Source organism: Macaca mulatta, chromosome X, assembly GCF_049350105.2.
Source record: "Macaca mulatta isolate MMU2019108-1 chromosome X, T2T-MMU8v2.0, whole genome shotgun sequence".
Taxonomy (NCBI): domain Eukaryota; kingdom Metazoa; phylum Chordata; class Mammalia; order Primates; family Cercopithecidae; genus Macaca; species Macaca mulatta.
Genome location: NC_133426.1, coordinates 129987838 through 130010678, shown reverse-complemented (window position 1 = coordinate 130010678; position 22841 = coordinate 129987838). Strand labels below are relative to the sequence as shown.

The following is a 22841-nucleotide window of genomic DNA, read 5'->3' as shown; positions in this document are numbered from 1 at the left end:
TTGAGAAGTTTTTTGTCCACAACAGGTTCATCTAGGAAAATTTTATAAAGGATTTGGGCTTTAAGGAAGCCAGTTGATTTCTACTTAGACCTAGAGGGTATAGGTCTTTTGGGGTCTCGTTTAACTCTTAAGTTGGCACTGGCAGAGAGTGAATGTTGAATTTGGAATTCTGAACAATTCTGGTATTATGCAGAATCTTTGAAGCCAATTTGTTATACTAGCCCAGGAATTGATCAGATTTGAGAGACAAATGGTCTCTACCTCTTTGGGTACTTTTCCATGCTGTCTCAATATTTTCCCCCTTTTTTGGTCTTAAAAAAACCCCTGACATCATCAGTCTTTTATTGCTTTAACCAGTGTTAATCACACTTTTCATATCTTTACAGGTAATTAAAAAGTTGTTGTCTCTATGTCAAGATGACTTTCCTTATCCATTTCTATTCCTCTGAGTGGGGATGAACTCCACTGAAGCTTCTTACACTTTCTCGCTTGATCTTCACAATGCCCTTCTGCTAATGAGTTAAATCTAACAATACGTGTCAAGTACCTAAAACAGGACCTAGTACCTGGCAGGTACTCAATAACTAGTAGCAGTTGTTGTTATTAGTGGTAGTATTTATACCAGTACTTTCCACACTGAGAATTATTAGAATGAATTGAGAAACTTTTGGAGGTCCCCACATCAAGTATATTGAATCAGATTTTCTTAGAGTGGTGGCTTGGAGTATTTTTTACAAACGGTTCCTCAGGTGATTCCAAAGTAAGGATAACATTTGGGAATTACAGAGTTAAACCATCACACAATCCCCACATCTCTGTTCTTAATTTTGGACAGAACTCAGAGACTTCTTATTTCTGGAGGTGATAAGTATATTATGTCCCAGAGACAACCCATGCCTAGAAAGGAATATTGTAAAATCGATAGCAATAGCCTCTGTCCTGGTATCAGAGTTTATCAACTTTGCTAGCCCATGCTACTCTTGTTCACGGACCCCCTGACTTTTCCAGCGTTCCTTTACTGACCTTTCTGGATCTCACCTCTTGTTAGATTAGCTGTATATTGTCAGCAAGCATCTGCTACTGAAATAAGCAGTTTCAAGTTCAGAACGTTTTTTGATACCACTTACACCTCCTTTAACTTTATCTGTAGCAGTTCACTTTTATATTATTGGACTTGTGTTTAGGACTGGATTTTGTCCTTCATTCCTTGTTTTTCCTTGCAAAACAAACTGATGGTGAAGGGGTGTATGTATAAATGCTTAATAATTTAATGCTATAAATTTCCCTCTAATCACTATTCCAACTAGATCCCACAAATTTGATGTGTGACATTATAATTTTCATTCAGCTCAAAATGTTTTCCAATTTCTGTTTACTTTTTCTTTGACCCATGTGTGTTGCTTGATTTTCAAGTATTTGCAGATTTTCCAGATGTCTTTCTGTTGTTATCTAATTTAGTCTTATGTGGTCAAAGAACATACTGTGAATTATTTAAATCCTCTCAAATTTACTGGGACTTGTTTTATGGTCTAGTAGCTGGTCTTCTATGGTGAATATTCCACATGCCCTTGAAAAGAATGTGCATTTTGTTGTTGTTGGATGTAGTATTCTATAAATGCCAATTAGGTCAAGTTGGTTGGTGGTGTTCCAAGTCTTCTGTATTCTTGCTAATTTATTTTCTGCTTGGTCTGTCAATTACTAAGAAAAGCATGTTGAAATCTGCAAATACAATTGTGGATTTGTATTATTTCTTCTTTTGGTTTTGTCATTTCTTTGCTTCATGTATTTTGAAACTTTGTTATTAAGTATATACACATTTAAGATTATATACTCTAGGTGAGTTGACCCCTTTATCAAAATGAAATATTCCTCTTTATCCCTAGTAATACTCCTTATTCTAAATTCTACTTTCATATTAATATAACCTCTCCAGATTTCTTTTTCTTGTATTTGCATAGTATATTTTCTATTCTTTTTCTTGAAAATGAGTTTCTTGGTTTTTAATCCAATTTGACAATCTCTGCCTTTAGTTTGAAAGTTTACACCATACATTTAATGTAATTGTCGATATTGTTGTGTTTACATTTGGCATCCTGCTACTTTCTGTTTGTTGCATCTTCTCTTTTTTTTTTCTTTTCCTGCCTTCTTTTAAATGGATTGTGCCTCAGTTTTCCGATTTATAAAATGAGGCTAATAACCATTTTATAAGGTTGTCCTGAGGATTAAATGACATTTATACAAAGTGTTTAGATGAGGCCTGGCACACATTTTTATGTGGAGCTTGAGAAATACTAGTTTTTAAAAATTAGGAGATGGAGAACTCATTGGGATAGCAACTCTTCAAAGGTTTTGGGTTCTAGATCTGCTTATGTATGCACATGTAAGGTGCAGGTTGTTGTACAAGTGTGGTTTGAGTGGGCCTCTAAAGGCCTTAGCTCTAAAACATCTACTAGCTAGCTGTGGTATGAGAAATTCTCATAGTTAAGCACTTTACAGAGACTTCTGGAGATTTCCATATTCATTGAGGTAAGGTATTATGTGAGGGGGCAATCAGTTCTCACACTAGCACTGAAATATGGATGATTTCTGATGATACCCCATCATGCTCCTATTTCCTATTCCTAGGAAAGCCTTGGGAGGTTGGGCAGGTAAATGTACATAGGCAAAAGTCAGTGAAAAGGACAAAGCCTGATCCTGGGAAGGGAGCCACAATGGGTAGCCCAGATGGTTCCTCGAAGGTGAAAGGAGAGGTGGGAAAGTTGCCAAAAAGGACCTAGCCCAGTTGGTTTTACCTTGGACTGATTTGTGAAGTTAAACTTCTGAGTTTTGTATTTGCTTGGTTTACCTCAGTTTCAGTGTAGATGAAATGTGTCCCAAATGATATTTAACTATTCGACTCTTGAATAGTTGACTAGGTCATACTTTACAGTTATCTCCAAAACATGAGGTGGCTTGTTTGGAAGTCTAAGCAGTAGTGGCTTTGGAGCAGTCGTGCTTTTCCCTCTTTTTCATTTTCACTGAGAATTTGTTTGGTCCCTCTGAACTCTTCCCACATTCATCTAGAATATAAGCTGCATGAAAGCAGGGACTGTGTAATGCCAGCCTCTAACATAGTACATGGCATATTGTAGGTATTCAATAAATATTTATTGAAAGAATGAACAATTTGTCATTTCCTCCAAATGAATAGAAATCTTTTTGATCAGATAAACATCATTATTACCCGCTTTACTCATTGCCCTCATGGATCTTTAGTTCATCTCACCTGGACCATTAGCCTCCTCTAAATTGAGCACCAAACTTAGACCATGGGTTCAATACTGTCCCTGGGCTGGAGGAGTATGAAAAGTGCTATACAAGTGTCTCAGCAGCTCAGGATTAGCCTTGCTGCTGGTACAGCTTCAACTTTGGGTGCAGGTTTTGGTGGTAGGATTTTTCTTCTGCCTCTTATGGCTAACTGTACCTGTGCATCCAAGTTCCATAAACAGAGCCCTTGTTCTGTATCTCAGTTTATCTAGAGTTGGTGTCCATGTCTTATACACAGTCCATCATAGCTGAGTCCCTAATACCTGTTGCTCAGCCTACCATACTCTTCTTCCCCAATACACGTTCAGGGTTATGGTAGCTTTAAGGGACTTGAGAGAGGTTAAAGACATCGGGAGAGGAATATTAGCAGAACAGAGGGTGCCACACCTCAGCTTGGCCTTTTGGGAATTTTTTTTTTTCCAAATTGCTCTGTGAAAGGAAGGGAAAGGAGACCTTTTTCCTCTTCTCTCCTGCACTGCAGCCTATTGCTCTTAGGATCCAGAATACAGACTAGTGCTAGTGGTCCCATGGTTGAGGTCATAGGCTTCTGGGAGCTGGTCTAAAAACTCAAACCACCCTTTGTTTTTATGGGAAAATATGTTCTACTCAAACAGTTCACTTACAGATAAGTTTTGGAATACAGCTCATCGATAAATTAGAGATGGTTATTAAGCTAATCAGACAGGCTTTCCCCACTAGGGAGCCTGAGTAAATGGATTTGCAGGTTGGTCTCTATATCAAAAATGAGTGTCACTCCTTTTCTATAACTCTGGACAAATAGCAGATTTTTTTTTTTCTTTTCAAGGTTGGTATAATTATTTTTGACAGAAAATGTATTGGCTGAAGGAAATACTCTTCTATTTTGGTGGTAGAAGTCATTATTTGGGGAAGGACATCAGCTTAGGGCAACTTTTAAAAACATTGGAGTTAGGCTGCACGCAGTGACTCATGCCTTAATTCCAGCACTTGGGGAGGCTGAGGTGGAAGTATCCTTTGAGCCTAGGAATTCAAAACCAGCCTGGGAAACATAGCAAGACCCGGTTTCTACAAAAAATAAAAAAAATTAGCCGGACATGGTTGACACATGCCTATAGTCCCAGCTACTCAGGAGGCTGAGGTGGGAGGATTGCTTGAGCCCAGGAGGTCAAGGCTGCAGTGAGCTATGATTGTGCCACTGTGCTCTAGCCTGGACAACAGAGACACTGTCTCCATTAAAACAAAAGATTGGAGTTTTAATTTTTCAAATACATTTTTTCTTTATAACTAAAATAACACTAATTGAGGCAATTTACATGACAAATTTTCCCAGGGTCTCTAACCCTTCAATTTTGTTGGCAGACAAGAAATATTGATGTCTACTGTCCTAGAAACAAGAATATGCTAACCTTTGAAGAAAGAACATTTTGTGTAATAGAAGACATCAGCCTGGGGACCTTTCGTGTAATCCTTTCTAATCATTTTAGAATCAGTATATTAAAAGATGGTCATTAGGAGTATTTCAAGGGCCACATCCCATTGCTCCCTGCAGGATATGTCCAGGGGAGTTCTGACTTTGCCTGCTGGCCTAAATATAGTCTTAAATCTTTGTCAAAGTAACAAATTGATGTCCAACATGCACTCTCTGCCTTTGTGAGGCATTAAAGTCACTGAGGTACGAAATAAGTAATTTGCTGTTATATTTAGTCAGAAAGCTTTCTTAAGACACTTTTAAACCCTAGTTCAGTTAATGCAACTTGCGTTTATCCACCATATTTGGAGAACACGTTCAATGACTTAAGCGAGACATATGCTAAAATGAAAGTAGCAAATGACGTTTTGTTAAACTTCTGATTCATGTAGCCTAGTTAAATATTAACAATATGTCCTCGTTTGAGAAAGGATGGGAGAACACTTTGGGCCTGGACAGGGTGAAAGTGAGGTAAGATAGCAAGCATTCTTCTAGGCGCTACGATGAAGCATAGACACAGCAGTTATTCTCACCTCCCAAGGCATTTAGAGGTCAAAGAGCTATTATCCTGTAAGCAAAACTACTTCATTATGTGATTACTCTTGGTTCACTTTACACAACAAGTACATTCCTGGAAAGCTGTCTTGGGTGCACAAGCACAAATCAAATAGTTTTCTCGTTGACTCACACTTTCACTTCTGATCTTCATTTGTCAGCAGATTCTAAAACTAACCCAGTCAGGTAGTTAATAAGAGGTACTTAAACACAGAAGGGGATATAACTCCAGTGAATTATTCCTTGAAACAAAGAAGTTTTAGGAAAATGAATGTGCACTCTTGTATCCTAAATTTGAATTTCATATATTGGCTTTCCTAAAAGGAACAGCTAATTTTTTTCTCTTAACTATTATGTCTATTATGATAATTTCCCCTGCATTCTAGACACCAGGTTTTCTGGATTCATTTATTCATCTAATTATTGGTCATCACCTTGCAACAATGACAGAACAATCATTTGTTCTACAAACGCTGATTGATCGTGTATGATTTGAGACACTGCAGTTGGTCTTGGGGATCTACAATCAAGCAAGGAAAGATCTCTGTCAAGATGCTCACAGTCTGGTAAGGGAGGGAGATAAATTAATAGGCAATTCCTATGCAGTTTGAATACTGCTTTGATAGGAAAAGTACGGGGTGCTATGGAAGCACAGAGGATGGGTGGGAGGTTGGAGGGAGAGGGGTTCAAGGTTTTATGATGTCTATAAGAGCCCAAATTTCAGGCAAAGTCATCTGTTAGCACATGTTAAAGTTTTATTTAACCAATCAATGAAAGAACAGATACAGAAGAATGCTGATTCAAAGAGCATTTGAAAAGCAGGGATTCATGTAGTCAGTTGGGGGAAAAAAGCCAAAGTGACATTACTAAGTTACATTCAACTTTGGCTAATGTCTTATTGTGCAATAAACTGAAAATTTTTGGGTTATCTACTAAACCAAACTTCCCCCCAAATCTAAACCACATCTTAATAGTTTTCTGTGCGTTAACCTCTAGTGTTACAAGACTAAAATCATCTGGACCATAATTAATTATGGATAGTTGGTCAAAGTTACAAATCTTCAGAGAGGTGGCTGACAGGCCTATTAGAAAATGTTTTGCCACCCTGACATCACCACTATGCAATCAATGCATGTAACAAAATTACACTTGTACTCCATAAATTTATACACACATTCTACCAAAAAAGGCAAATAAAAAGTACAGCCATGATAACAAGTCATGAAAGCATCATTTTTCCTTCTTTTCTTTTTCTTTTTTCTTTTTATACAGAATCTTGCTGTGTCACCCAGGTTGGAGTGCAGTGGTGCAATCTTAGCTCGCTGCAACCTCCGCCTCCCAAGTTCAAGCAATTCTCCTGCCTCAGCCTCCTGAGTAGCTGGGACTACAGGCATGTGCCACCATACCTGGCTAATTTTCTGTACTTCTAGAAGAGACGGGGTTTCACCATGTTGGCCAGGCTGGTCTCGAACTGCTGACCTCAGGTGATCTACCCGCCTCGGCCTCCCAAAGTGCTGGGATTACAGGCGTGTCTTTTTTTGTAGAGACAAGGTTTTGCTATATTGCTCAGGCTGGTCTCAAACTCTTTTTATTTTAAATTTTATTTATTTATTTTTTTTATTTTTTATTTATTTATTTATTTTTACTGTGGGCGAATGATTATTTAGACATGGTAATCCCTCACCTCCTGTATTCTCCAGTTTCTCACCTCCTGTATTCAGTTTCTCCAGGCATGTAATCCCATGCCTGGGATTACACGCATGCACCATCACATCCAGCTAATTTTTGTATTTTTAAGAGAAACAAGGTTTTACCATGTTGGCTAGCCTGGTCTTGAACCTCTGGCCTCAAGCTATCCACCTGCCTCGACCTCCCAAAGTACAGAGATTACAGGCATGAGCCACCACACCTGGTCCATTAATTGAATTTATTGCTTAGTTAATTTTCTATTACTCTTAGTGGTAGTGGAAATTAGCCATAGGTTTCATAGGGTCCATGATGGTATTTGTTCAGTTATTTATTTCTTACCTTTCTTGTAAGAGTATTATATATCCCTGTTCATTGCCTGGTGACCTGCTATGCCTTCTGTGAGAAGAGGACAATACAGGTCCCTGCTTCATTAATTTTGGCCTTGATTGACATGCTTTGGCTAATAGAATGTGAGTAGTTATGACATATGCCACATCCAAGTAGAGATTTAAGCTGATTGTGTGGTCTGGCTTGGCCTCTTGTTGGGTTGGCCTGCAGTCAACCCACAGTTTACATATGATATGAGCAAACAAGAAAGGTAATAAGCCAGCGAAATTTCTCCCTAAGGGTAGGAACAAGATAAGACTGTCCAGTCTTACTAATTCTAGCCAACACTGTACTGAAGTTCTAGCCATGGAAGTAGACAAGACAATGAAATAAAAGGCATCCAAATTGTAAAGAAAGATGCAAAACTGTATTTGCAGATGGCATGATTTTTTTAATATAGAAAATCCTAAGGAGTTCACAAAAAATCTGCTGAAACTAATAAACAACTTCAGCAAGGTTAGAGGATAAAGGATTAATATACAAAAATCAATTATATTTCTATACAGTAGCAATGAGCAAATCAAACCTGAAATTATGAAAACAATTCTTTAACAATAGCATCAAAAAGATTAAAGTACTTAGGAATGCATTTAACAAAAGAAGTACAAAACTTACATTCTTAAGACTACCAAACATTATTGAAAGAAATTATGCAGGATCTAAATAAATAGATATCCTATATTACTGGATTAGAAGACTTACTAGTATTAATATAGCAATACTTCCCCAATTGACCTGTAGGTTTAACTCAATTTTTGTCAGAATCCCAGCTGACTTCTTTGTAGAAATTGATAAGTTGATCCTAAGATTCATGTGGAAATTCAAGGGACACAGAATTGCTGAAATAATGTTGAAAAAGAACAAAGTTGGAGAGCTTATGCTTTTTGATTTCAAAACTGTCTACAATGCAACAATAATCAAGATAGTGTGGTACTGGCATATGAATAGACACAGATAAATAGAATAGAATTGAGAATCCAGAAATAAACCCTCAAATTTATAGTCAATTGATTTCAACAAGGAAGCTAAAACAATTCAATGGGGGAAGGAATGATCTCTTCAACAAATGGTGCTGGGACAACTGGATATCCACATGCAAAGGAATGAAGTTGTATGTCTATCTTACACTGTATACAAAAATGAACTTGAAATGGATCAAAGACCCAAGTGTGGCCAGGTGCCGTGGCTCATGCCTGTAATCCCAGCTCTTAGGGAGGCAGAGGCAGGAGGATAGCTTGAGCCCAAGAGTTCGAGACCTGCCTGGGCAATATAGCGAGACCCCATTCTCCACAAAAAGGAAAAAAAAAAAACAAAGCAAAACAAATGTAACAGAACTGTAAACCTCTTACAAGAAAACATAGAAATATGTCTTTGTGACCTTGGATTTGTCAGTGGTTTCTTAGATATGAACCACATGCATTAGCAAAAAAGGAAAAAAAATAGATAAATTGGACTTGATCAAAAGTAAAAACTAGCTGGGTTTGGTGACTCATGCCTGTAATCTCAGCACTTTGGGAGGCCGAAGCGTGTGGATTGAGTGAGCCCAGAAGTTTGAGACCAGCCTGGGCAACACAGGGAAACCCTGTCTCTACAAAAAATACCAAAAAAAAAAAAAAAAAAAAAAAAAGGCTGGGTGTGGTGGTACATCCCAGCTACTCAAGAGGCTGAGGTGGGAGGATCCCTTAAGCCTAGGAGGCAGAGGTTGCAGTGAGCCCACATCTCACCACTGCCCTCCAGCCTGGGCGATAGAGTGAGACCCTGTCTGAAAAAAAAAGGAAAATGTAAAAACTTTCATGCATTATAGGACGCTATCAGAAAAGTGAAAAGACAGCTCATAGAATGGAAGAAAATATTTGCAAATCACACATCTGAAAAGGGATTTGTATCTATATAAAGAACACTTAAAAGTCAATAATAAAAAGATACATAACCCAATTTTTTAATGGGCACAGGATCTGAATAGCTATTTCTCTAAAGAAGATATAGAAATGTCCAATAAGCACATCAACATTATTAGCTATCAGGGAAATGCAAATCAAAATCACAATGAGATACTACTTCACACCTGTTAGGATGGCTGGAATAAAAAAGACAAATAATAAAAAAAAAGTCTAGCATGTTGAGAAATGAGAATTCTTATATACTGCTGATGGGAACATAAAATGGTACAGCTGCTTTGGAAAACAATCTGACTGTTTCTCAAATAGTTAAATATAGAGTTATCGTTTGACCCATGAATCCCACTTCTAGGTATATACCCAAGAGAGATGAAAACACACATCCACACAAAAACTTGTACACAAATGTTCATAGCAGCATTATTTTTAACATTCAAAAAATAGAAACCTAGTTGTTCATCAATTGAATAAATAAAATGTAATATTTTCATACAATGAGATATGATTCGACCAGAAAAGGGAATGAAGTAGTGATATGCACTACAGCATGCATGAATCTTGACAACATTATGCTAAGTGAAAAAATTATGGAAACATTATGCTAACCTTGAAAACACTAAACAGATTCTCAAAATACCACATATATGATTCAATTTATATGAAATGTCAAGAATAGACAAATCTATAGAGATAGAAAGTAGTTTAGTGGCTGCCTAGGTCTGGGGAAATAAGAGAGTTACAGGGTCATAGCTAAAGGTATATGGTTTCTTCTTGCGGTGATAAAAATGTTCTAAAATTGATTATGGTAATGGTTGAAAAACTGAATACACTAAGGACCATTGAACTGTGCACTTCCAATGTATATTTAAATAAAGCTAATACCAAGAAAATTAGTTATTTGACACTGCATATAAGCTTGCTGATGCTTTTATCTATCCTGAGGAATAAAATAGCTGAGACATTCATATTAAGAATATTTGACCTATAAAAAGTACCTGGTGGAGCTGGAGCTTCTCTTTTTATTTGGAAACTTTTCTCATATTGTAGATTTGATGATGAGGAAGCTCTTATAATAATGTTGATATAGTTTTAAAATATAGAGTCTTCCAGTAATTATGGAGGAATGAAGTGGTCACAGGAACCCTTTCATAGATAACAGTTATGAAACATTTTTAAAAGCTTGTTAAACGCACTGGAAAGACTACAAAAGCAGACAGAAGAAAGAAAACTGCAACTGCACAGGGTAAGAATTGTGAGTTTGTAGTTTTCTGGTCTGAAGACATTTCTTGACCCCTATGGCTATGGCTGAGAAAAGCAGCAGTAGAAAAACAGCCTTGTTGGCTCAAGGTACCTTTCAGGGCTGGACGATCAGCTTGAAATTTAAAGGGGGAAATTCTGGAAGCAAAATAATCATAGAAAGAGTGAGACTCAAATTCCAAATAGTTCTGTCTAAATCCTTTTGATGGCTAGACTATGCATGTGCAAGAGTGGATTCATGAGGCCTGACACAAAACATGTAAGGAACAGAGAGAAATCTATACTTCAACCATGGAGCAAGTTCTGTTCATTTGCTTTTTTGGGTATGTTGTTTGGTTTAACTAAAAAAAGTAAAAGTTAAAAATAATTTATTGAGGTGAAGTTCACACAATATGAAATCCATTTTACAGTTGACAAATCAGCGGCATATTGTACATTCACAATGTTGTGAAACTACTACCTCTATCTAGTTCAAAAACATTTCCATCACTCCAAAGTAAAACTCTGTATTCATTAAGCAGTTTCTCCTCACTATTCCCTACTGCCTAGACCCTGGCAACTGCCAGTCTGTATCCTGTCTCTATGAATTTGTCTATACCAGACATTGCATGTAAGTGGCTTCATACAATATGTGACCTTTTTGTCTGGAATCTTTCACTTAGCATAATATTTTGGAGGTTTGTCCATGCTGCAGCAAGTATTAGTATTTCATTCCTTTATTGTGGCTGAATAATATTTCATTGTATGTATATACCACAATTTATTTATGTATTCATTGATGGACATTTAGTCCCTTACTTCGTTTTGGCTATTGTGAGTAGTGTTGCTATGAACATGTGTGTACATGTATTTATTGGAGTACTTGTTTTTTAATTATCTTGGGTATATATGTAAAAGTACGTTTTTTTTTAAAAGAAAAAAAAGTCTGAATGTATATTCTTATTTGCACTCAGATGGAGCAGAAGAAAGCTGAAGCCTATGGGCTTGAAGTATCAGACAACAGAGCCCAAGGCTGGCAGGACAAATAGTAAACTAAGTGGGAAACCTTAGAAGCGAGGAAACTACAGAGAGACTGAGTTTCATCTCTGCCCAAATTCTTGGCTGACTGTCAAATTATACAGGCACATAGCAGATACCACATGTGCCTTCCATGTGGATAGGCCAGGCTAAAGCCAGAGGTAGGCCATAAGAACCGAGCAGACATATCAGTTGCTACATACCTCAAGAGACATAAAGTAGTCAGTTTGAATTCAGGTATGTTAACTGCCTACTTGAACAAGATCCCAGTAATCATAAGAACACATCAGAATCCAGATTTATTATAACATTGTCTATAATGTCTAATTTTAAAACAAAAATTAGTAGATGTTGAAGGAAACAGAAAAGTGAGACCTAGGCACCTGGGAAAAGGCAGTTAATAAAAACTGACTTTGAGTGGGCCCAGATTTAGCAGATGAAGAATTAAAAACATCTATTATAAATGGCCCAAAGAATTAATGGAAAATGTGGTATCAATAAATTAGAAACATCTCGACAGAAGTATGTTAACTATAACAAGGAAATAGAGATTATAAAGCTGAAAAATACAATAACTGAAATAAATTTACTAGATGGGCTCAACAACACATTGGACTTGGCAGAAGAATCAGTGGGCTTGATTTTACACACACACTCCAATTTGAATAACAGAAAAAAGATTGAAGAAAAATGAAGAGAATATCAAGCAGTCCAATATATGTGTAACTGATATTCCAAAAGGGAGAATAAGGGGCAGAAAAATATTTGAAAATATAATGGCTGAAAAATTTAAAGGAAATCAAACATACCTAATTATTTCTAGCATCCCTCTTGCAATTGGTTACAAAATGAAGAAGCAGGTCTTTGAGGAGATACCTAGTAGTCATATAGGAAGTGCCAACAATAAAATGGGTATTAAAAAATCTTCATGATGTTATTACATTGGATCTCTAAATTTGTGCTCCATCTCAGAGAAGGACAGCATTGACGAGAATTTTCAGTCAATAACACAGTTTCCCCAGAAAGAAAATGCTGCAGCTTTATCTGTGTTACTAATCAGGAAAATGATACTTTGTAATAACAGAAAAAGTAACATAAAGAATAATTATTTTGGCTACTTTATACCTGTAGAAGCCCTTATTGTTCTATTGTTTTATTATAATTGTTTAACTGGAATAGTTTGCAGTTTTAAATCTAAAGTATGCAAAATTATTGCAAAACCAAGAAAGTTAACAGACCTTTTTGAGAGATTGTATTTGGGTAGGGTGAGTAAAACAGATTTTGCCATTTGAGTAGAACATGCAGAAAGTAAATAGTAAGATTTTGCACCCTCACAGTTGAGAACAAACCAGAAATTCAAAGACCACTTGTCTTTCTGAGTTACCAGTCCCCTACTATATATAAGCTTCTGCTTTTAAAACCAATCATGTAATTTTAACAGACGTCCATTTATACATTTTTTTTTTTTTTTTGAGACGGAGTCTTGCTCTGTAGCCCAGGCTGGAGCGCAGTGACCGGATCTCGGCTCACTGCAAGCTCCGCCTCCCGGGTTTACGCCATTCTCCTGCCTCAGCCTCCGGAGTAGCTGGGACTACAGGCGCCCGCCACCTCGCCCGGCTAGTTTTTTTGTATTTTTTTTAGTAGAGACGAGGTTTCACCGTGTTAGCCAGGATGGTCTCGATCTCCTGACCTCGTGATCCGCCCGTCTCGGCCTCCCAAAGTGCTGGGATTACAGGCTTGAGCCACCGCGCCCGGCCCATATATACATATTAAAATGCAAACACATATACCAAATGTCAGATAACATTATTTAAGGCTTTAAACACTAGTTTTTGTTTATTTTATTCTAGGAATGCAAAGCTCTTTTAATATTTCAAGATCGATAGTGCAATTATCCAAATTAACAAGCTAAATAGAATAACTATCACGATGACATCAGTTGATGCAGAGGAAGCATTTTACAACATTCAACCCTCATTTGTAATAAAAATGCTCAAAAAATCATAAAAGGGATTTGAGGAGCAATTCCTCAACTTGCTGAAGAGCACCTACAAAAAACCTATAGCTAACTTAATACTTAACAGCAAAAGACTGAATACTTTACAGCTAAGACTGGGAATAAAGCAAGAATGTCTGCTCTCACTGCTCTTATTCAACATAAGGCTGGAAGGTCTCGGTAGTGCAATAAGGCAAGAAGTGGAAATAAAACATACAGATCAAAAAGGAAGAAATTAGATTTCTCTATATGCAGATATCATGATTGCCCATAAACAGCTTTTATTTTTTTTTATTTTTTATTTTTATTTTATTTTATTTTATTTTTTTGAGACAGAGTCTCGCTTAGTCGCCCAGGCTGGAGTGCAGTGGCGCGATCTCGGCTCACTGCAAGCTCCGCCTCCCGGGTTCACGCCATTCTCCTGCCTCAGCCTCCCGAGTAGCTGGGACTACAGGCGCCCGCCACCTCGCCCGGCTAATTTTTTGCATTTTTAGTAGAGACGGGGTTTCACAGTGTTAGCCAGGATGGTCTCGATCTCCTGACCTTGTGATCCGCCCGCCTCGGCCTCCCAAAGTGCTGGGATTACAGGCGTGAGCCACCGCGCCCGGCCATAAACAGCTTTTAAAATTAGTCTTACCAGCATACGCCTTTTTATTGCCTGGATTTTTCCTTGTAATCTAAATGCTATGAAGAACAAATACATTTATGTAATGAAAAAGACATTTAAAAATAAATGTCTCTTTTGGTGACAATTTTTTTTTCACTTTTTCTGTATTTCTTCATTTTAATTAAAAATTGTTGCACTCATGCACTATTACACTTGTGTTATATTCTTTACTGTCATAAACTCTGGGAGAAGACGTTTAGCTTTTTCTAAAACCAAATTTATCAAATCACTCTGATTTGTGGGAGGATTCAGCTTGATTAGGAATATTAGATGAACTTGGAACCATATATTCTTTTACATTTATTTAAAAATATTAAAATGCTTCGCAGAAGTTTTGAATAGTGCTTTTTTATGATTAGTAATTGCTAGCTTGATATCTCATTTTCATTTCTTTCTTTGGAACCTAGTCTCCAACCATTTGACTACTTCAGCTTTTCAGTTTCTGAATTGGCAGTTTGTGTGTGTGAAAAAGTTTTTCTTAAAGGGCCAATACATTTAAAGCATCAGAAGTCCAATTTCTTCTTTGTATGGAAATTCTTGAGTTCTTTTCTTTCAGGTTTATGTAAGTACTTGTTAGTCTCAAGAAGCTAAACAGAACAAAATCTCTTAAATTTAAGACCTCATAATCAAATTTATTAATTACCTCTGTATGTAGGCAGAAATGTTCTAAAGTACTTTCTTAGAAAATATTTCACATTCATACAGTAGAAGAATCATATAAACTCTTTGACAAGCTAGAGATTGCCCAAGCAGGAGTTTATAGGTGAAGTTTTAAAAAATGTTTTTTCTCTATTTTCTATATTTTGTTATATGCTATTGTATTCTCATTTTATGTGCAGTTCAAAGTTTTAAATACACATAAAATAATTCATATTATTGTTATGCAAGCCAAGTAAATGCTATAGAAGTCAAAATTCTCTGCTCTCTAAACAATGCAGAATCTATTTCAAGTCTATATGTTTTTCCAACCTTGACGGTAGATCTCTTTGGGTTGGATATCTCTAGTGTTCACAAATGATAGATTCCTATGATAAGTTAATCTCCAAAAATGTTTTCCTCAGAAGCCAGATACAGACAAAGGGTTACAATTACAAACAGATTATACTTCATGGCTAATTTCTTTTCCTCTATAAGGAGGGAGTAAAGGCTTTTCTCATTTAAATACACACAGAGAATTGTCTTTAGCCAGGGGACAAAAGCAGAGGCAGAGACAAATATATATGTAAAATTCACTATAGGGAAAAATAAAAATTCCCATCCTAATGATTTTTAAAAATCAGAATATTCACCATTCTTCAGACACACGACATACTGCTGTGGGCCATTAGTTTCTCTTCCATTTACTCATGAGATTTATGATTCCCAACCCACAGAATTTACTTAAACAAAAGAAACACTGACAAAAATCCCTGCAAATCTTTTACTCTACTTCACCTTTCTGAAACTTTTACAGGCTTTCAGATACAGTCTTATCACAGCCAGGACACCAACAGACTTCTAGGCTCTAACTGAAAGACAGGTGTCCAATCATATCTACTAGCTGTTTACCCTGGAAATCTAGTTACCATCATGACTCTGGTGCCCACGTCAGATTTTCAAACTCAAATTAAAAAAAAAATATGTTTCACAAGTTTTCAAATGTTAGACAGTCATGACTTGCAATCTGTATTTTCTCTCCGGATGAGAAGGGGCAGAACTCAAGCAGCAAAACACTGCGGGAGTCTATTTTTTCTTTGTTCCAAAGCCAAAGGATTCCTCTGGAGTCTTGGCTGTCACTTGAAACCTACCATGCTACCCTTGTCCAACATGGTAGGTTGGATCATTATACTATTCCTTGAGTGAGGTGAGTGTGCATAGTCCAGAAAGAAGTTTATGCTTCCAACTTTATTAAGCATTTCTGTATTAGGCATTTAATTGTTTAGAATTTTGTTGGTATGCTTTTTTATTTTATTTATTTATTTTACTTTAAGTTCTGGGATGCATGTGCACAACCTGCAGGTTTGTTACATAGGCATAAATGTGCCATGGTGGTTTTCTGCACCTATCAACTCATCATCTAGGTTTTAAGGCCCACATGCATTAAGTATTTGTCCTAATGCTCTCCCTCCCCTTGCTCCCCAACCCCCAACAGGCCCCAGTGTGTGATGTTCCCATCCCTGTGTCCATGTGTTCTCATTGTTCAACTCCCACTTATGAGTGAGAACATGCAGTGTTTGGCTTTCTGTTCCTGTGTTAGTTTGCTGAGAATGATGGCTTCCAGTTTCATCCTCGTCCCTGCAAAGGACATGAACTCATCCTTTTTAATTGCTGCCTAGTATTCCATGGTGTATATGTAACACATTTTCTTTATCCAGTCTATCATTGATGGGCATTTGGGTTGGTTCCACATCTTTGCTGTAGTGAACAGTGCTTCTATAAACATACATGTGCGTGTGTCTTTATAGTAGAATGATTTATAACCCTTTGGGTATATACCTAGTAATGGGATTGCTGGGTCAAATGGTATTTCTGGTTCTAGATCCGTGAGGAATTGCCACACTGTCTTCCACAATGGTTGAACTAGTTTACACTCCCAACAACAGTGTAAAAGTGTTCCTATTTCTCCACATCCTCTCCAGCACCTGTTGTTTCCTGACTTTTTAATAATCGCCATTCTAACTGGCGTGAGATGGTATCTCATTGTGGTTTTGATTTGCATTTCTCTAGTGACCAGTGATGATGAGCTTTTTTTCATATGTTTGTTGGCCGCATAAATGTCTTCTTTTGAGAATTGTCTGTTCATATCCCTTGCCCACTTTTTGATGGGGTTGTTGATTTTTTTTCTTGTAAGTTTGTTTAAGTTCCTTTTAGATTCTGGATATTAGACCTTTGTCAGGTGGGTACCTTGCAAACATTTTCTCCCATTCTGTAGGTTGCCTGTTCACTCTGATGATAGTTTCTTTTGCTGTGCAAAAGTTCCTTAGTTTAATTAGATGCCATTTGTCAATTTTGGCTTTTGTTCCAATTGCTTTTGGTGTTTTAGTCATGAAGTCTTTGCCCATGACTATGTCCTGAATGGTATTGCCTAAGTTTTCTTCCAGGATTTTTATGGTTTTGGGTGTTATGTTTAAGTCTTCAATCTATCTTGAGTTAATTTTTGTATAAGGTATAAGGAAGGGATCCAGTTTCTGTTTTCTGCATATGGCTAACCAGTTTTCCCACCACCATTTATTAAATAGGGAATCCTTTTCCCATTGTTTGTTTTTGTCAGGTTTATAGAAGATCAGATGGTTGTAGATGTGTGGTATTATTTCTGAGGCCTCTATTCTGTTCCTTTGGTTGATATCTCTGTTTTGGTACCAATATCATGCTGTTTTGGTTACTGTAGCCTTGTAGTATAGTTTGAAGTCAGGTAGCATGATGCTTCCAGCTTTGTTCTTTTTGCTTAGAATTGTCTTGGGTATACGGGCTCTTCTTTGGTTCCATATGAAATTTAAAGTAGTTTTTTCTAATTCTGCAAAGAAAGTTACTGGTAGCTTGATTGAATAGCATTGAATCTAAAAATTACTTTGGGCAGTATGGCCATTTTCACAATATTGATTCTTTGTGTTTATGAGCATGGAATGTTTCTCCATTTGTTTGCGTCCTCTCTTATTAACTTGAGAAGTGGTTTGTAATTCTCCTTGAAGAGGTCCTTCACGTCCCTTATAAGTTGAATTCCTAGGTATTTTATTCTCTTTGTAGCAATTGTAAATGGGAGTTCACTCATGATTTGGTTCTCTCCTTGTCTATTGTTGGTGAATAGGAATGCTTGTGATTTTTGCACTTTGATTTTTGTATCCTGAGACTGCTAATATTGCTTATCAGCTGAAGGAGTTTTGGGGCTGAGATGATGGGGTTTTCTAAATATGCAATCATGTTATCTGCAAACAGAGACAATTTGACTTCCTCTCTTCCTATTTCAATACCGTTTATTTCTTTCTCTTGCCTGATTGCCCTGACTGGAACTTCCAATACTATGTTGAATAGGACTGGTGAGAGAGGGCATCCTTGTCTTGTGCAGGTTTTCAAAGGGAATCCTTCCAGTTTTTTCCCATTCAGTATGATATTAGCTATGAGTTTGTCATAAGTAGCTCTTATTGTTTTGAGATGTGTTCTATCAATATCTAGTTTATTGAGAGTTTTTAGGGTGAAGGGATATTGAATTTCATTGAAGGCCTTTTCTGCATCTATTGAGATAATCATGTGGTTTTTGTCATTGGTTCGGTTTATGTGATGGATTATGTGTATTGATTTGCATATGTTTAAACCAGCCTTGCATCTCAGGGTTGAAGCCGACTTGATCATGGTGGATAAGCTTTTTGATGTGCTGCTGGATTCGGTTTGCCAGTATTTTATTGAAGATTTTCACATCGATGTTCATCAGGGATATTGGCCTGAAATTTTCTTTTTTGTTGTGTCTCTGTCAGGTTTTGATATCAAGATGATGCTGGCCTCATAAAATAAGTTAGGGAGGAGTCCCTCTTTTTCTCTTGTTTGGAGTAGTTTCAGAAGGAATGGTAACAGTTCCTCTTTGTATCTTTGGTAGAATTCGGCTGTGAATCCATCTGGTCTTGGACTTTTTTTGGTTGGTAGGCTATTAATTACTGCCTCCATTTCAGAACTTGTTATTGGTCTATTCAGGGATTTGACTTCTTCCTGGTATAGTCTGGGAGGGTGTATGTGTCCAGGAATTTATCCATTTCTTCTAGATTTTCTAGTTTATTTGCATAGTGGTGTTTATAGTATTCTCTGATGGTAGTTTCTTTCTGTGGGATCAGAGGTGATAGCCCCTTTATCATTTTTTTTGTGTCTATTTGATCCTTCTCTCTTTTATTCTTTATTTGTCTAGCTAGAAGGCCATCTATTTTGTTAATCTTTTTGAAAAACAAGCTCCTGGATTCACTGGTTTTTTTGAAGGGGTTTTTGTGTCTCTATCTCCTTCAGTTCTGCTCTGATCTTAGTTATTTCTTGCCTCTGCTAGCTTTTGATTTTTTTTGCTCTTGCTTATCTAGTTCTTTTAATTGTGATATTAGGGTGTCAATTTTAGATCTTTCCCGCTTTCTGTTGTGGGCATTTAGTGCTACAAATTTCCCTCTTAACACTGCTTTAGCTGTGTCCCAGAGATTCTGGTATGTTGTATCTTTTTTCTCATTAGTTTCAAAGAACTTATTTATTTCTGTCTTAATTTTGTTATTTACCCCGTAGTCATTCAGGAGCAGCTTGTTCAGTTTCCATGTGGTTGTGTGGTTTTGAGTGAGTTTCTTAATCCTGAGTTCTAATTTGATTGCACTGTTGTCTGAGAGACTGTTTGTTATGATTTCCATTCGCTGAGGAGTGTTTTACTTTCAATTATGTGGTTGATTTTAGAATATGTGCTATGTGGTGCTGAGAAGAATGTATATTCTGTTGATTTGTGATGGAAAGTACTGTAGATGTCTATTAAGTCTACTTGGTCCAGAGCTGAGTTCAAGTCCTGAATATCTTTGTTAATTTTCTGCCTTGTTGATCTGTCTAATATTGACAGTGGGGTGTTAAAGTCTCCCACTATTATTGTGTGGGAGCCTAAGTCTCTTTGTAGGTCTCTAAGAACTTGCTTTATGAATCTGGGTGCTCCTGTATTGGGTGCATATATATTTAGGATAGTTAGCTCTTCTTGTTGAATTGATCCCTTTACCATTATGTACTGGCCTTCTTTGTCTCTTTTGATCTTTGTTGGTTTAAAGTCTGTTTTATCAGAGACTAGGATGGATTGCAACCCTTGCTTTTTGTTGTTGTTGTTTTACTTTTCATTTGCTTGGTAAATATTCCTCCATCCCTTTATTTTGAACCTATGTGTGTCTTTGCACGTGAGATGGGTCTCCTGAATACAGCACACTGATGGATGTTGACTATCAAATTTGCCAGTTTGTGTCTTTTAATTGGGGCATTTAGCCCATTTACATTTAAGGTTAATATTGTTATGTGTGAATTTGATCCTGTCATCATGATGCTAGCTTGTTATTTTGCACATTAGTTGATGCAGTTTCTTTACAGTGTTGATGGTCTTTACAATTTGGTATGTTTTTGCAGTGGCTTGTACCAGTTTTTCCTTTCAATATTTAGTGCTTCCTTCAGGAGCTCTTATAAGGCAGGCCTGATGGTGACAGAATCCCTCAGCATTTGCTTGTCTGTAAAGGATTTTATTTCTCCTTCACTTATGAAGCTTAGTTTGGCTGGATATGAAATTCTGGGTTGAAAATTCTTTTCTTTAAGAATGTTGAATATTGGCCCCCAGTCTCCTCTGGCTTGGAGGGTTTCTGCTGAGAGATCCACTGTTAGTCTGATGGGCTTCCCTTTATAGGTAACCTGACCCTTTTCTCTGGCTGCCCTTAACATTTTTTCCTTCATTTCAACCTTGGAGAATCTGACGATTATGTGTCTTGGGGTTGCTCTTCTTGAGGAGTATCTTTTTGGTGTTCTCTGTATTTCCTGAATTTGAATGTTGGCCTGTCTTGCTAGGTTGGGGAAGTTCTCCTGGATAATGTCCTGAAGTGTGTTTTCCAACTTGGTTCCATTCTCCTCATCACTTTCAGGGACCCTACTTAATCGTAGGTTTGGTCTTTTCGTATAGTCCCATATTTCTTGGAGGCTTTGTTCTTTCCTTTTTGTCTTCACACCTTATTTCAATAAGTTGATCATCAATATCTGATATCCTTTCTTCCACTTGATCAATTCAGCTATTGATACTTGTGTATGCTTCACAAAGTTCACGTCCTGTGTTTTTCAGCTCCATCAGGTCATTTATATTCCTCTGTAAACTGGTTATTCTAGTTAGCAGTTCCTGTAATCTTTTATCAAGGTTCTTAGCTTCCTTGTATTGGGTTAGAACATGCTCCTTTAGCTCAGAGGAGTTGGTTATTACCCACCTTCTGAAGCCTACTTCTGTCAATTCGTCAATCTTGTTCTCCATCCAGTTTTGTGCTTGCTAAAGAGGGGTTGCGATCATTTGGATGAGAAGAAGCATTCTGTTTTTTGGAATTTTCCGCATTTTTGTGCAGGTTTTTCCTCACCTTCATGGATTTATCTACCTTTGATCTTTGAGGCTGATGACCTTTGGATGGGGCTTTTGTGTGGGAGGTCTTTATGTTGATGTTGATGTTATTGCTTTCTGTTTGTTAGTTTTTCTTTGAACATTCAGGCCTCTCTTCTGTAGGTCTGCTGCAGTCTGCTGGAGGTCCACTCTAGACCCTGTTTTTCTGGGTATCACCAGTGGAGGTTGCAGAACAGCAAAGAATGCTGCCTGCTCCTTCCTCTGGAAGCTTCCTCCCAGAGGGGCACTGGCCTGATGCCAGCCAGAGCGCTCCTGTATGAGGTGTCTGTTGACCCCTGTTGGGAGATTTCTCCCAGTCAGGAGGCACGGGGATCAGGGACTCACTTGAGGAGGCAGTCTGTCCCTTAGCAGAGCAGGTGCACTGTGCTGGGAGAATCCCTCTTGTCAGGATCAGCTACTCTCTTCAGAGCCGGCAGGCAGGAATGATTAAATACACTGAAGCTGTGCCCACATCCGCCCCTTCCTGCAGGTGCTCTGTCCCAGGGAGATGGAGTTTTTTTTCTGTAAGTCCCTGACTGGGGCTGTTATCTTTCCTTCAGAGATGCCCTGCCCAGTGAGGAGGAATCTAGAGAAGCAGTCTGGTCACAGCTGTTTTGCCATGCCCAGCCCAGACCTCCCAGCCTCCTTAGCATTGTCAGGGGAAAACCGCCTATTAAAGTCTCAGTAATGGTGGACGCCCCTTCCCCCACTAAGCTCGAGCATCCCAGATCGACTTCAGACTGCTGTGCTGGCAGCGAGAATTTCAAGCCAGTGGTTCTTAGCTTGCTGGGCTCCGTGGGAGTAGGACCTGCTGAGCGAGACCACTTGGCTCCCTGGCTTCAGCCCCCTTTCCAGGGGAGTGAATGGTTCTGTCTCGCTGGGGTTCCAAGCACCACTGGGGTATGAAAAAATACTCCTACAGCTAGCTCAGTGTCTGTCGAAACAGCCACCCAGTTTTGTGCTTGAAACCCAGGGCCCTGGTGGTGTAGGCACATAGGGAATCTCCTGATCTGCAGATTGCAAAAACCATGGGAAAAGCATAGTAACTCAGTGGGTAGCACAGTTCCTCATGGCTTCCCTTCACTCAGCCAGGGAGCTCCCCAGATCCTTGCACTTACCGGGTGAAGTGACACCCCATCCTGCTTCTCACCCTCCATGGGTTAGACCCACTGCCTAACCAGTCCCTGTGAGATGAACTGGGTACCTCAGTTGGAAATGCAGAAATCACCCGCCTTCTGCATTGGTCTTGCTGGGAGCTGCAGACCAGAGCTGTTCCTATTCAGCCATCTTGGCCCCTCTTTTGTATTTTTTTGTTTGTTTGTTTGTTTGAATTTCATTTAGTTCTGCTCTGATCCTGGTTGTTTCTTCTGTTGGGTTAGGGTTTGGTTTGTTCTTGTTTCTCTTGTTCCTTGAGGTGTGACCTTAGATTGTCTATTTGTGCTCTTTCAGACTTTTTGATGTAGGCATTTAATGCTATGACCTTTCATCTTTGTTTTTTTTTTCACACTGCCTTTGCTGTATCCCCGAGATTT

General features: G+C 38.0%; 1 pseudogene; it reads right to left on the bottom strand.

Moving 5' to 3' along the window:
- The window catches only part of LOC106995314 (tyrosine-protein kinase Fer-like), a 29701-nt pseudogene extending 7235 nt beyond the window's left edge, over positions 1-22466 (bottom strand).
- Positions 22467-22841: the final 375 nt, after the last annotated feature.